The sequence below is a fragment of the Pseudorasbora parva genome, chromosome 11 (genome assembly GCF_024679245.1).
Source record: "Pseudorasbora parva isolate DD20220531a chromosome 11, ASM2467924v1, whole genome shotgun sequence".
In the NCBI taxonomy this organism is placed as follows: Eukaryota; Metazoa; Chordata; class Actinopteri; order Cypriniformes; family Gobionidae; genus Pseudorasbora; species Pseudorasbora parva.
Window position 1 is genome coordinate 32,939,030 of NC_090182.1, and position 15,863 is coordinate 32,954,892.

Consider the following 15,863-nt stretch of genomic DNA (forward strand, 5'->3'; position numbering starts at 1 on the left):
CCTGGCAGGGTAGTGCAACATATGGCAGTCTCTGGGGTGGTTCCAGCCTAATTGAAGGGGGGAAAGAACACGCCCAGAGACGACAGAGCGGGCTCTGTCAAGGGAAAGACACAGGGCTAGCCCGGAGGGTAGCTGGTACCGTGGAAGAATACACATATGGGGTTGCCGTGAGGGAACCCAGCCTACAGCCACGTTTCACAAGCATACGGTTGCAGGCCTGGTGTCAGATGGTCCGCAACGTCTGACACCGAAGGGGTGACGGAGGAGCTTGACAGGGTTAGCCGGTTTCCCGGGAAACACAACTGGAGACAATAGACGCACGTATCCGGCCCAGAGGGCGGGAGTGGCGTTGCAAGCCGACACTTAGAACGGGCACTTAACGCTCCTGGCCACTGGGGGCGAGGATGCGGGAAGATACCGGCTCTACACGTAGGCTATAGAATCTAGCGAACGTGTTGGGTGTCGCCCAGCCCGCAGCTCTACATATGTCTGTCAGCGAGGCGCCTTGAGCCAGCACCCAGAAAGAAGCAACACTCCTAGTGGAGTGTGCTCTTACAAAGAACGGGCAAGGCACGCCTTGGGACTGGTAAGCCAAGACTATAGCATCTACTATCCAGTGGGCTAACCTCTGCTTGGAGACAGCCTTTCCCTTCTGCTGGCCTCCGTAACAGATGAAGAGTTGCTCTGAGGTCCGAAAGCTTTGGGTCCGGTCAACATAAGTGCGAAGACCGCGGACTGGACACAGCAAAGCCAGGGCTGGGTCTGCCTCCTCCGAAGGCAGCGCTTGCAGGTTCATACCTGATCTCGAAAGGGAGTGGTAGGAACCTTGGGTACCTATCCGGGCCGGGGTCTCAGGACAACGTGAGAGTTACCGGGCCCGAACTCTAGGCACGATTCGTTGACTGAAAGTGCATGCAGGTCCCCTACCCTCTTGATCGAGGCCAATGCCGTCAGGAGCACTGTCTAGAGCCAAGTCCCAAGAGGGTATCGAAGTAGGAAGAGGAGGATTTAGTCTCCTTGCACCTCTGAGGAACCTGACGATTAGGTCGTGCTTCCCCACGGACTTACCTTCTACTACATAATGGTATGCCGCTATAGCGGCGGCATATACCTTGAGGGTGGAGGGAGACAGCCTTCGCTCCAACCCATCTTGCAGGAAGGAAAGCATGACACTAATCGAACACCTTCGGGGTTCTTCCCGGCGGGAAGCGCACCACTCAACGAACAGGTTCCACTTCAGAGCATAGAGGCGCCTCGTAGAGGGGGCTGAAGCGATGGTATCTACGACAGCTTGTGGTAGTCCATCTAGAACCTCCGCGTCGTGTCCAGGGACCAGACATGAAGATTCCAGAGGTCTGGACGCGGGTGCCATAGAGTGCCCCGTCCCTGAGAAAGAAGGTCCTTCCTCAGGGGAATCGGCCAAGGAGGGGCTGTCGTGAGGAGTGTAAGTTCTGGGAACCAGGTCCGGTTGGGCCAATACGGTGCAACTAACAAGACCTGCTCCTCCTCCTCCTTGACCTTGCACAGAGTCTGTGCAAGAACGCTCACTGGGGGAAACGCATACTTGCGTAGGTCCCGGGGCCAACTGTGCGCCAGTGCATCTGTGCCGAGGGTACCCCCTGTCAGGGAATAGTACCACTGGCAATGGGTTGAGTCCGGAGAGGCAAACAGGTCTACCTGTGCGGCTCCGAACTGGTCCCATATCAGCTGGACCACCTGGGGGTGGAGTCGCCACTCTCCCGGAGGTGTCGGCTGACGAGAGAGCTCGTCGGCTGTCTGGTTCAACGCACCAGGGACATGAATGGCCCGAAGCGACCTCAGCTGCTTCTGACTCCACAGGAGGAGGTGGCGGGCGAGTTGGAGCAGACGACGGGAGCGTAGACCACCCTGACGGTTGATGTACGCAACGGCCATGGTGCTGTCCGTACGGACCAGTACATGCTTGCCACGCAGCAGCCCCTTGAGGCGGCGGAGTGCCAAGTGTACTGCCAGTAACTCGAGGCAATTGATGTGCCAATGCAATTGCGGCCCCATCCACAGACCAGCAACTGCATGCCCGTTGTACGTGGCCCCCCAGCCGGTGGCAGAGGCATCCGTGAATAGCACAGCATGCCTGGACACTTGTTCTAGGGGCACCCCGGCCCGGAGAAACGAAGTGTTGGACCACGGGCTGAAGGTTTGGTGGCAGTAAGGAGTCACTGGGACCCGGTACTGACCGCTCGGCCACGCCCACCTCGGGACTCGGCAATTGAGCCAGCGTTGAAGCGGTCTCATATGAAGCAATCCGAACGGCGTGACCGCGGCTGCAGATGCCATATGCCCCAGGAGCCTCTGAAAGAATTTCAGTGGGACCGCTGTCCTGCTCTTGAACATATTCAAGCAGTTCAACACCGACTGGACTCGCTCCTCAGTGAGGCGCGCAGTCCGGTTGACCGAGTCCAGCTCCATGCAGAGATAAGAAATCCTCTGTGTAGGACAGAGTTTGCTCTTCTCTCGGTTGACCCGAAGGCCCAACTGGCTGAGGTGACTGAGCACCAGGTCCCTGTGTTCGCACAACTGGTCCTTCGACTGGGCTAGGATCAGCCAATCGTCGAGATAGTTGAGAATCCGAACGCCGCGTTCTCTGAGCGGAACAATGGCTGCATCCGCGACCTTCGTAAAGACGTGGGGCGACAGGGACAGCCCGAAGGGCAGGACCTTGTACTGATATGCTTTCCCCTCGAACGCAAAACGTAGGAATGGTCTGTGTTGAGGGAGAATAGACACATGGAAGTACGCGTCCTTCAGGTCGATCGCCGCAAACCAATCCTGGGGACGGATGCATTGAAAAATGCGTTTCTGCGTCAACATTCTGAACGGGAGCCCGATTCAGAACTCGCAGGTCCAGGATTGGCCGTAACCCTCCCCCTTTCTTGGGCACAATGAAGTAGGGGCTGTAGAACCCCGTCTTCATATCGGCTGGAGGAACCGGCTCGATCGCGTCCTTCGCCATTAGGACCTCGATCTCCGACCTCAAGACATGAGCATCGCTGCTTCGCACGGAGGTGAAGAGGATGCCCTTGTACTTGGGCGGCCGGCGTGCGAACTGAATCGCGTAGCCGAGTCTGATGGTACGGATGAGCCAGCGAGACGGTCTGGGGAGACCTAGCCAGGCCCCCAGAGACCGTGCAAGCGGGACCAACGGCACCACAGACGTGCCCGGGGTGGGGCAGCGAAACGGAGTACTCTGGCCCGACTCGGGAGGCCCGGAGGCGGCCCGAAGTGTTGCCCGAGCACTCCTGGTTTGGACAGAGAGTGGGTGAGTGGGTCCTCCTCCGGGGGGGATGGGGGGGCATCATCTCCCTCAGAGCAGCGCCTCTTCTCCCTGGGCTGCCCGTCTCAGGGCCGCTTCCCCTTGCGCTTGCTGGCAGTTTTGGCGGGACCCTGGACGGGTTGGGCGGCCCCCTTGCGTCCGGCACCCTGCTTCGCGGGTGGAGGCTGCTGCTTGGGCTTGGCAGGGGCGGAGGCAGACACCGGGGGACGCCCTCGGCGACAAGCAGACTGGGGGGCTGCCTCGGGCGACTGGGTGGAGGCAGCAGCGGGCCGCCGGGGCAGGATGTTCTTTATAGCCTCCGTCAGCTTCTTGGCCACCGAGAACTGCTGGGCAAAGTCCTCGATGGCGTCGCCGAAGAGGCCGGCCTGACAGACAGGGGCGTTCAAAAACCGAACCTTGTCCGAGTCCCGCATGTCTGTCAGGTTCAGCCACAGGTGGCGTTCCTGGACCACGAGAGTGGACATCGCCCGACCCAGGGAGCGTGCAGTGACTTTCGTCGCCCGTAGAGCGAGGTCCGTCGCCGCACGCAGTTCCTGCATAACGCCCTGGTCAGAACTACCCTCGTGCAGCTCCATGAGCGCCTTGGCCTGGTGGACCTGCAGGAGCGCCATGGCATGCAAAGCTGATGCGGCCTTTCCGCAGGCTGTATAAGCCTTGCCCGTCAAGCCGGACGAGAACTTACACGCCCGGGAGGGGAGACGCGGGGCGTGCCTCCAGTCCACAGCGGTCTTAGGACACAGGTGCATCGCAACCGACCGCTCGACTGTAGGGATCCCCTCGTAGCCCTTAGCCGCACCACCATCGAGGGTAGTGAGGATGGAGGAGTCAGTCGGTCGCAGACGAGCGCTATACGGCGCCACCCACGACTTCGTGAGCTCCTGATGCACTTCCGGGAAGAAAGGCACCGGGGTGGGGTGCTGAGAACCAGCGCGGGCCGTCCTGAGAAACCAATCATCCAATCGCGAAGGTTCGGGACGTGGTGGAGGGTTCCACTCAAGCCCGACACTTGCATAGCCGTAAGTTCCGGGCAAGCATAGCCGTAAGCTCCGGGTCGGACTCGGGCAACGCTGTCACACCCGAAGGGGGCAACGCAGCCGAATCTTCATCCTCGGAACCCATTAGCTCATCCCCCGATGCAGCGACCGACATCTGGTCCTCCGCCGGAGCCCCGAAAGAGACGACTGGCGCTCTGCGCGGGAGGTCAGCACGCCCTTCCGGAAACTCCACCGGCACAGTGGAGGGGGGAGGGGCCCGAGGAGCCGTGAGACCCGTCGGGTTTGCCCTGACCGTCACCCTCAGGTCCCCACCAATGTCATCAGCCAAAGTAGCAGCCCTCTGCTTTGCAGCTGGAGAACCGCTAGATCGGGGGATGCACGATGGTGGTCCACCTCTTCTGAGGTACTGGAGTCTGGACCGTAGCACTGCGATGGTCATATTCCTGCAGTGGGAACATGACTCATCCACGAACGCAGCCTCAGCGTGCTGAGCGCCCAAACACGTGAGACAACGAACGTGCCCGTCAAGCGGAGACAGAAATCGACCGCACCCGAAAAACACACGGTTTGAATGACATCTTGAAAAAGACGCAGGGTCAAACCGTGTTGCTCTTTTGGGAATGGAAAGCTGCTCTTTTAGTGTGCTGAAGCACTCAGGGAGATGACCGCGGTTCCAAACAGTTCGATCTGCAAGCCTGTGTGAGCTCTCAGTGATGGTGTGTATGTGTGTGTGTAATGCCCAGCGAACCAACAGGTTTTTGAATGGGAAACTCGCCCACCGAACCAACAAGCTCTTTTAGTCACTGAAAACTCGGTCTCTCGCTGAAGTGTCGTATCACCCGCACTGGCAGACTCTCAAACACTCAATTGATGACTTGTAGTCAAACACTCTTCGTAGGAAACAGTAACACTGCTCGGCTCCGAAGTAGAAAGCGCTAATCTACCATTCCACTTCCTGTTTTATACCCGCGCCACGGGGCGGAGCGTGGAATGCGTGGATCGCATGTCAAATTTCATTGGCTCGTTTTTAAACGCTCGAAGTAGGATTGGTCTCTAAAGTAAGATCCCATTCGTCGGTTCAGTTCTGACGTACGTCGAACGTGACCGACTGAAAGGGAACCATTCACACACATACACAGAGGCAAGTTTTTTTGCTTGAAAAAACTTATACAATATTGCCCTCTTTACTGGTGTCCTAAGGGAGAGCATAAGTGTTGGACTCTTGAAATAAATATATATATATATATATATATATATATATATATATATATATATATATATATATACATATATATATAGTCCCTGACAAAAGTATTGTCGCTTGTGTACAAATTGACCTAAAGTGCCGCTGAAATATATTTCTAATCAAGATTTTTTTTACAAGAAATGGCTCATTTTAATCCCACCAGCTTTTGTGATAATGTTTCAGTGAAAAACTAAACTTTCAAGAAGTATTCTTATATTCACAGCTTGGTAAAAGCCCATTGAGTCAATTTTTGCAAAGACATAAGTGTTGTCACCTTGTCATATGAGCTTCACCTGTGACTAATAATGGATCAATTAGGTCTCAAGTGTGTATAAAAAGAACCCCAGTACGCTAGACCTTCACATCAACTGCAACTAGACCTCTGCAAACATGCCTAAGATTCACCCTGAGACTAAAGTTTTGATTATCATGAGGCTGAAGACCAGATCCACTGCTGATGTGGCAGACACCTTCAATGTGTCTCAGCGTCAAGTACAGAGGATAAAAAAAAGATTTGAAGAGACTGGAGACGTTTTTGACAAGCCCAGGTCAGGTAGACCCCACAAGACAACTGCTCGAGAGGACCGTTTGTTGGCTTGAAAATCCAAGGCCAGCCCATTTTCCACTGCAGCAGAGCTCCACGAGACCTAGTCACCTGAAGTCCCTGTGTCAACCAGAACAGTTTGTCGGATTCTGTCTAGAAATGGCCTCCATGGTCGAATCAGTGGAAGCCAGCACTAAACAAAAGACAATTGAAAATCCGTGTGGCATTTGCCAAGGCCCACAGCCTGCTAAAAGGATGGACGCTGGAAAAGTGGCAGAAGGTGGATTTTTCAGATAAATCTTCTGTTGAATTACACCACAGTCGCCGCAAATATTGCAGGAGACCTACTGGAGCCAGAATGGATCCGATATTCACCCAGAAAACAGTGAAGTTTGGTGGCGGAAAAATCATGGTCTGGGGTTACATCCAGTATGGGGGTGTGTGAGAGATCTGCAGGATGAAAGGCAACATCAATAGTCTAAAATACCAAGAAATCTTAGCTACCCCTTATATTCCAACCATAAAAGAGGCCAAATTCTGCAGCAGGACGGTGCTCCATCGCATACTTCCATCTCCACATCAAAGTTCCTCAAGGCGAAGAAGATCAAGATGCTCCAGGATTGGCCAGCCCAGTCACCAGACATGAACATCATTGAGCATATGTGGGGTAGGATGAAAGAGGACGCATGGAAGACGAAACCAAAGAATATTGATGAACTCTGGGAGGCATGCAAGACTGCTTTCTTAGCTATTCCTGATGACTTCATAAATAAATTGTATGAATCCTTGCCAAACCGCATGGATGCAGTCCTTCAAGCTCATGGAAGTCATACAAGATATTACATTTGAATCTCACAGCACCACAACTTAATTTGCTGACATATTTTTGTATTTGCAGTAAATTTGTTCAATTTCTGTATAGGCGACAAAACTTTTGTCTTGCCAAAATTTGACCTTTCTGTCTTGATTAAATGATAAATATTTTTACTGTGAACATTATTTATTTCAGTGCATTAAACATCATTTGGGAGGGTTTTAGCTTTTCATATGAGCTATTTCTAACACCAATGAATTAATTAAAAGTCAGGTTAATATCAGGTATTTCTAGAAAATAGATAAGCGTCAAGACTTTTGTCAGGGACTGTATATATATTGATCTGAAAAATACTAAGTTCATTTTAAACTCATCCAGGTTCAATTACCGAACACAATATTAATTTAATTTAAATCAAACATTGATTTGACAAGATACACAGTAAATTTGAAATCCGGAAATCAACACCAATAGAGTTAATTTCAACACTTTAAAAGTGTATATATGGGAACCACCCGCAAAGTGTTAATTCAACACTTTTAAAAGTGTTGCCTCTCACAACACCCAACTCGGTGTTACAATAAACTCTAATAGAGTAAAATATTAACACCAATGCAGATAACAACAACACTCTTACAGAGTTAAGTGCAGCTTTGTAGAAAACACTGGCAGAGTTAAAATTCTACACTGTTCTGGTGTTGACCTAACACTTCAGAAAAATGGAAATCAATCTACTCAACTAATATATATATATATATATATATATATATATATATATATATATATATATATATATATATACACACACACACACACACACACTGTTCATTGTAAAGTATAAAATAAAGAATGCAAAAAGTTGTTTTAAACTAGTTCTTTATTTACGAGCAAGACCATTTACATCACAGAAGGTTAACTTTTAAAGGGATCCCATGGTGTTGAGACTTGTATGGCTTAATATAACATAAATGATGTCTCTTACTGAATTATGTGGTAGAAAACCCATGAAAGATCTACGTTATTTAAAAAATCGATTTTATATTTGGACCATGGGCGGCGGCATTTTGTTTGCGTTCTAGGTTGATGACGTAGAGTGGTTGAACTCCTCAATCAGCTGGCGTTACCCGTTGCTATTTTTACCACAACGCAACTCGAAAATTGTTTCAGAGTTAAACAAAACAAATGAATTGCTTTGTAATTGTACTTAAAACACACTCAAACATACATGTGCACACAAACTCACCTACACAAGTCACAAACAGATCGGCGGGCGCGCACACACACACCTGACTGCTCTGTCTCAATCGCATGCATCATCACCAAAACATCCTGCCTCTCTTCCTCACGTTACTTTATCCCATCGTCCTACCTAGATATTTCCCTCTGCTGGTCACATTAGGCATTATAGTTAATCTACTATCAACAGTCTATCTAGGGAACAGGATGTGTTGAACAGGATATCAACACAGGGAATAGATTGAGGGTTATGTATGCGCGCGCAGTGCGTGCGTGCGTGTGTGTGTGTGTGTTCGCGCCGATCTGTTGGGGTGTGTGTGTGTTCGCGCCGATCTGTTGGGGTGTGTGTGTGTGTTCGCGCCGATCTGTTGGGGTGTGTGTGAGTCTGTGTGAGAGAGAGAGAGTTTGTGTGCACATGTATGTTTGAGTGCGTGAAGTCGGACAGCTGTTTGTAAATCGGCTGTACACTCGTTATTGCGGTGGAACGTGAGACTGAATGACTGCACTCGAACATGTCCACTATGGTGTCGGACAACACTACAAATGTCCGTCCCTTCAAATAATGCCCTATTTAAGGGTATAGGGTCGATTTCAGATTCAGCCCCTGTCGTGGAGACTGAGCAGCCCAACATCTCGATTGAGACAGAGCCTGTCGTGTGCGCGCCCGCCGATCTGTTTGTGACTTGTGTAGGTGAGTTTGTGTGCACATGTATGTTTGAGTGTGTTTTAAGTATAATTACAAAGGAATTCATTGGTTTTGTTTAACTCTGAAACAATTTTCGAGTTGCGTTGTGGTAAAAATAGCTACGGGTAATGCCAGCTGATTGAGGAGTTCAACCACTCTACGTCATCAACCTAGAACGCAAACAAAATGCCGCCGCCCATGGTCCAAATATAAAATCGATTTTTAAAATAACGTAGATCTTTCATGGGTTTTCTACTACATAATTCAGTAAGAGACATCATTTATGTTATATTAAGCCATACAAGTCTCAACACCAGGGGATCCCTTTAAAATAAATGATGAAGGCATAATATATGCATTTCTTTCATAAGCTATTAAAGCTGCTTATAAGTGTGTAATACTTCAAGTCCTGCATGTCAGTGAATATATGTCCTGTGTCAGTGAAGTTGGTTCAGTACCTTGAACTTTGCAACAGAACAGCAGTACTTGAGTCAACACAACATTCAGCAGATGAAAAAACAGTCGCAGGATATCTGTGGATCAGTTGTGTCCAGTTGCTAACAGTGCAGTTCAGTTGTGGTTTCATATGCAGAGCAGGAAAAGCTATGTAGATCCAACTCTCTGGAATCCTGGTTCCCTAAACAACACAATACCAGACCAATTACAATTAATACTAGTTGTATTTTATAAATACAGTAAGTTTATGGTGCAAAAAGTTCAATCATCTTGGACTTTGGTGACTCAACCAATAAACTATTTTGGTTAGAATTGACTGATTTCCAAGTACATTAAAGGCTTACTTCATCCAAGTTACTTCTGTTATTAAATTACTCACCCTCATGTTGTTCTTAACCCGTAAGACTTTTTTTCATCTTTTTTTCCATATTTTTAATAATATCTAAGAAATTTCTGTCCTTTCATTTACAGCCTATTCAGTCTCCACTTCCAAAGCCTAGAAAGGTACAAAGGAAATCATAAGTGATCTATGTGACTCCATGGGTTTAACCTCATTTTTGCTTTATTTGCTCAAAAAATCTCAACTCCATTTATAAAATATATATTTTTTGCAAACACGGCATTTGCATAGTTTAATGAAAATGTATGTTAAACCACTGGAGTTGCATGGAGTACTTTAATGATGTACCTTTATATATTGCTGTGGCTTGAAAGTGGTAGTTGCATGGACTGTCTATGATTCAAAATGCGCCGAGGCTTAATGAAGCGTTTTTTTTTACGCACAAAAACTATTCTCGTCACCTCAGAAAATTATTGTAGAGCCACTGTAGTGAGATGGGCTCTGTAACGACATCTTTAGTGCCTTTATGGGTCTTGAGAGAGGAAATGATATAGGTGTCAATGAAGGCCTTTCTGAGCCATCGGATTTCAACACTAATATCTTCATCTGTGTCTGAAGATGAATGGAGGTCTTAAGGGTGTCCAACGACATAAGGGTGAGTAAATGATGACAGAATTTTAATTTTTGGGTGAACTAACCCTTAAGAAATCTCAATTACTAGTCATCTGCTGGAATGATTTTTGTTCCCTTCTTCCTGACTTTGTGATGTTGGGGGCAGGTGATTTCCCAATCTGTTGAGTCTAAAATCAAACAGAAAATATATACCTGTCAAATCATGAAAACAATTAGTTTGACTCAATTCTATTAGCCAAATACCAACAAATGTGATGTTTGTGGCCATGATTCTCTCATGTTATATGTTAAATCGTACCATCTCCAGACAGGTTCTAGTCTGTACAGCCTTCAAACACCAAGCCAGGTACCCTTTACTTGCTGCATCATAGAAATTCTCCTAAAAACACAAACAGCAAAAACAATACATTTAAACATGAAGGCATATCCAAACGTTAACCAAAAGTTAGTGATAATTAGCCTACATTTTGCATAAATATTTAGTCTGAAAGAATGACTTACCCATTCTAAAAGTATTGGTCCTCCAATAATAGTGACACTTTCAAGGGTATTGGTCTGCAGTTTGTGGAGTTGTTCTTCTGTTTTTCAGTCATATGGTAGGTGTGCTGGCAACAAGCAAAAAATTGTTTGAGGATGAAGAAATACTTTAAACAGTCTTAAAGTATACACGTTTCATTAGTTTTAAACACAGACTCTAGTGCATCTATCCATTATAAAAGTGCATCTATCCATCATAAAAGTGCATCTATCATCATAAAAGTGCATCTATCATCATAAGTGCAGGCATCCATTATAAAAGTGCATCTATCATCATAAAAGTGCATCACCATAGACATTGACTGTCACGGTTCAGAAAGAGACGGATTCAATTTGCAGGACAGAGTGTTTATTAGAAACCCGGAGGGGACTACAGAGGAAGTGTCAGGAATAATCAATGGCAAAAATAAGTCCATAGAGCGGTAATGCTCAACCCAGAGAAGCCTGTTCCGAAGATCCGGGACGAAGGATGAGACTGGGTGTGTGACTGGCCGAGGTGGCAGGAGAGGCTGGAAGGAAAATGAAGAGGCAGCGGAGGAGCTGATGGTGGCAGAAGGGGAACACCACCCAGCAGCCTGGGTAACAGGGGAACTGGAGGAGAGAGAGAGAGAAAAGAAAAAAACAAGACCTGACCTGAAAGCAGACACAGGGAAAAAATAAAAACCGAAATATTCTTATAGAAAGGGGAGAAAAAAAATAAATGATAAGGCTGAAAAATAAAATAAATAAGAAAAACAAGGTCCAAAGCTAAGCTCAAGGACCAGCCAAAAACACAAAGAAGACTAAGACACTAAGCTGAAGAAAAAACAGCGTACTAGATGAGAACTAGACTTTCTAAACAGGAGGAGCAAGACGTGACTGACACAAAGAACAAACACGATCTGGCAGGGAACAAAAAACACAAAGGGAATATAAAGGGAGTCTAATGAGGGAAGCACGTGAGTGTAATGAAGAACTAACAGGGTAACAAGGGGGCGGGGCGACAGCTGACAATGCACGCAGCACAACACTAATGACGAAGCACATGACGAACGAACACTGTGGCTGCGTTCGGAACCGCATACTCATTGAGTAGGTACTCAATTTCAATAAGTACTTACTTAACGAGCGCTAAAAGAGTAGGTACTATATATCCAGATCTCGTTAAGTATGAATGCGATCCGCACTTTATGCGCCATGTTGACGTTATCATGTGACCCATGACGATATCACAAGCGCAACAACTCGTGTGACAGGTTTAATTCATCTGTATATTGGTTTAAACGTGCATATTTTTTGTGGTCTTTTTTAAGAAACAGCTGCCCATTTATTTTGTCATTGTACTATAAGAAATACATTTTAACCCTACTAATCTGACAATTTCATCCTTTTTTATCCTTGCAAAAACCCCAAATCGTGATCTCTTGAATATGTTGTTAATTTCTTTATTTTATATGCAAAAAAATGTCATCCACAAGCAAAAGTGGGCTAAATCTCCTTTATATTTCCCTCTTTTTCTTGTTAAATTTAACTCCTGTTTGATCCCAGGCTTATGAAATAACTAAAACAAACAAATAAATACAAATTATTGCATTATGATGATTTATTCAAGATATCTAACCTTGTTATTGTTTTTTCTCTGTATATAATGTACATAAACCCATTAGTTTTATCATTATGATTGTTCGTTGTTAAATATACCACCATGCAATTATAAAACAATTAAAAAAAAAGATATGAGTGACCGGTGCAGTAAGAGCTCAGCATCAGTAACTCCACAGCCCGACCGGTGCGGTTTCCCTCAGTGTTTGTAATGTCTGCTCAGAAAAATCTTTCAGCTGCTCGGAGATCTCGCCTTTGGAGGAAACTGTTGATTGTATACTCGAAAAACGTAAGTAATACTATAAAAAAAAAAAAAAAGGTTTCCCCCAGAATGAACTGCACTGCTAGCACACCCACAAACACTTACAATAATAATGACAAATGCTGACCATACTTAATTATATTACCTTTTTATATATATATCGTTTTAGTAAAACATACAAAAGGCAACTTGTCATATGACATAGCGATGCATGCCATGAATACACATTAGACAAATGCAGCCAATGTGAATACAATGTGAATAATTTTATTTACTGACAACTAAGGAAACATGAATGAATGAGTAAAAGAATTAATAAAAGTAAACATCACAAGAAATGAATAAAAGTCAACACATGAAACAAAGCTTTATTCAAATGTATTGTTCTAACGATCACACATACAGAAGGTGAACGCCACATCTGCTGCCCGTCTCAACACAGGTGTGCCAGTTCTGCAGCTTTATATTCATGAAGCAGTTGACCAGCGTGAACACCTTCATCTGTCCTAGCCATCCATTATGGCCCTCATAGCGTTTGGACTTTTGCGGTGTAGTGGGCTTTCTGGTTTGATCTCCGTAACCGTCACCACCAGTGTGTGCTTGAGCAAGGCTCTTAGCTCCAGGGGGATTGTCCCTGTAATAAGTGCACTGCTTTTGGTCTTTTTCTAGAAGTCTCACTGGCTCTGGGTTTACTGAGGATGAAGAGACCACAGCAACATCTGGCCCAGATGAGGCACTAAGGTGAAGTGATGAAGGGTCCAGGATCCTCAGTGCTCACACCCGTCTGCTGACATCTCAGATCCTACAAAAATGCACAAACATAATACAAAAGCACTCATTTAAACAGCACAATGTCATTTGATTTCTGTATTAGAAGTAACTAAATGATATTACTTTATATTTTTGTTTCAGGTTTTCCCCACACATGACACCTGTGTCTTGCAGGCCCTGCTCCATCACAAAAGCTCTGCAGCAAATACAAAGCCATCAAGAATCAGAAAAGTGCTAAAATAACTGTTTGAAATAAAATACAACTTAAGATTTAAATAGATGTTTTATTCATTTCTGTAGTATACTGAATCAAAGCCTTTGATGACAGCATTCCTTTATCAGCCGCTCTCCACCAGATAAACACACACACAAGCTCTTCTGTCCCTGTAACATCAGACAAGATTACCGTTACCTATGTGATTTATGTTCAATACTACATTTAAATGTAGTTGCTGATGTGTTAATGTTCCTCAGTTTATCAACAGTACAAATGGACAAATTAAATTGATAACTTATGTTTAGTTACTTTATGTAGATTTGTTTATTTACATTGCTCAGGTTCATGTAAAGTAAGCAGAGTTGACAACAGTGAACTCTTCATTATAACACACACACACACCATTCTGATCTATTCAGATGTATCAGATGTCTATTTTATGGTGTGATGTGCTCATCTGCAATCCTTATCAAAAATTCCTGTCAGATGTTAAATAAACATTTAGTAAGTAGGCTATCTTTATCTTTAACATGCATATGTAATCCACTTTGGAGACGTATGTGTGTTACTGGAGCTCCCCTGTTAGCTATACACAATAAAACGTGTTTTTACAGCACAATCACAACTATTTAGACAACCTTACACCTTCAACAATTCAAAAGTTTACTCTACAGAAGCTCAACAAACGTGATTTGAACACAAGAGAACCGTGATTTTCGTTTGTAATACTCACGTTTGAAAACACCCGCATCACTTTCCTCCACCTGACGTATCCTTTCCTGTGGCCTTATGGGAAGGCAGGGATAGAAAAGTATCCGACGATGAGCGCTTCACAATCTGGGCGGAGCGCAGTAGGCCATCCGGGGATTTCTCGCCTACTCTTTTATGATTACTGAGGTTTCGAACATACTACTCCTTTCACATACTGTTTTCGCCTACTATATAGTAGGTTAGTAGGCATATTCGAACGCAACTTGAGTACACGTACGTCCGAATCTCGCGAGAAATAGTCCAAACGCCTGGTAGTTCTCGCCTACTCTTTTATGAATACTAAGGATTCGGACATACTTTTCGCTCGCCTACTGCTTTTTCCATACTATATAGTAGGGAAGTATGCGGTTCCGAACGCAGCCAAACACCACACGCAAAAGCGCGTGCACAGACAAGGCGGCCAGGCGCGCCGAACAGTGACAACACAAGACAGATCAAACCAGCGTCCTGACATTGACATTGATCTTTTTCTTTCTCACACTGTTGATCTCTAGTGTATAAGCTCCAGCATCCATGGAGGGATGCATGCACTTTTTGCCTTAGTTGTCCTTTATTGTAAATAAATATTATTGATCAATATCTGTGCTTAAAGATATTTACCAATAATCTGCCAAGAAAAGCACTACAGTTTTCTATACCTTAAACATACCTTTTTGCTGCAGAACAGAAAGCATGGTCATCTGTCAGCCTTGGTTTCAGTCCAGGGGGGTGGTCAAAAATCAATGTTGATGCAGCTGATGAACATGATGCTTCTTAAGACAGAGACAGGTCAAAAGCAAATTAGGTCAACATTTTTAGAAGTTCATAAAACAATCCTGCCTAAAACTTTGTCACTTGATTTCGCAAAAAAATAGCTTTCCTTTGTTAGTAATATGAGTCTTTGAATCTGGAATTCTACCCAATAAAAATCATACACAAAGATTAAGTAACGTTAGTGCAATAAGATTACAGTTCGGTGAATGAACTATAACGGGGAAGAGAAAGCATGTTAGAAACCCCCGTTTGATGCTGCTTCACCAGTGAGGCCAGTGATTTTTCCAAGACATAAATACATAATTATACAGCAATTATACAGATTATTATATGCGTAGAAAACTTACTTTAGGTGTTTTCTCTGTTAAAAGCACACTCCGTGTCTCAACTGCGTCACAAGCCTAGTCTGTAAGAAAGGTTTAGGCGCGTTTTAAAAGCGTTAGATATCGTTAAACGACGTCATTAAAAAAACACGTTGCAAATTAGGCTAAACACTTACTTTCGTCGTTTCCCTTATAACGTGCAAGCGGCGTGCAACCGCCCCGCCTCCTCGTCGTCAGTTCCATGCCACTCACGAGTCAAAGAAAATGCCGCATGTGAGAAAGGTTGTTTCGTTTAAGCGTGCAGAGCATTTAAATATCGCGTTAAATAAACATTTTATAAAATACATATTGTAAATGAGCTAAAACCATAGACCGTAAAAAAATAT

The 15,863-nt window shown here is 45.4% G+C and overlaps 2 long non-coding RNA genes across 3 annotated transcripts; both read right to left on the minus strand.

Annotated features, from left to right (window-relative positions):
* Positions 1–9,187: 9,187 nt before the first annotated feature.
* LOC137092361 (uncharacterized) lies at positions 9,188–15,658 on the minus strand. 2 transcript variants are annotated; one of them, XR_010908237.1, is made up of 6 exons: positions 15,502–15,658; positions 15,051–15,153; positions 10,764–10,867; positions 10,561–10,641; positions 10,328–10,429; positions 9,188–9,470 (listed from the first exon to the last, which is right to left on the minus strand). It is a non-coding gene; the product is annotated as an uncharacterized lncRNA (long non-coding RNA). The 2 variants fall into 2 exon arrangements; XR_010908236.1 differs by having other exon boundaries at positions 9,192–9,470; positions 10,348–10,429.
* Positions 11,284–14,769, minus strand: LOC137092360 (uncharacterized). The gene is made up of 3 exons (XR_010908235.1): positions 14,364–14,769; positions 11,900–13,797; positions 11,284–11,390 (listed from the first exon to the last, which is right to left on the minus strand). It is a non-coding gene; the product is annotated as an uncharacterized lncRNA (long non-coding RNA).
* Positions 15,659–15,863: the final 205 nt, after the last annotated feature.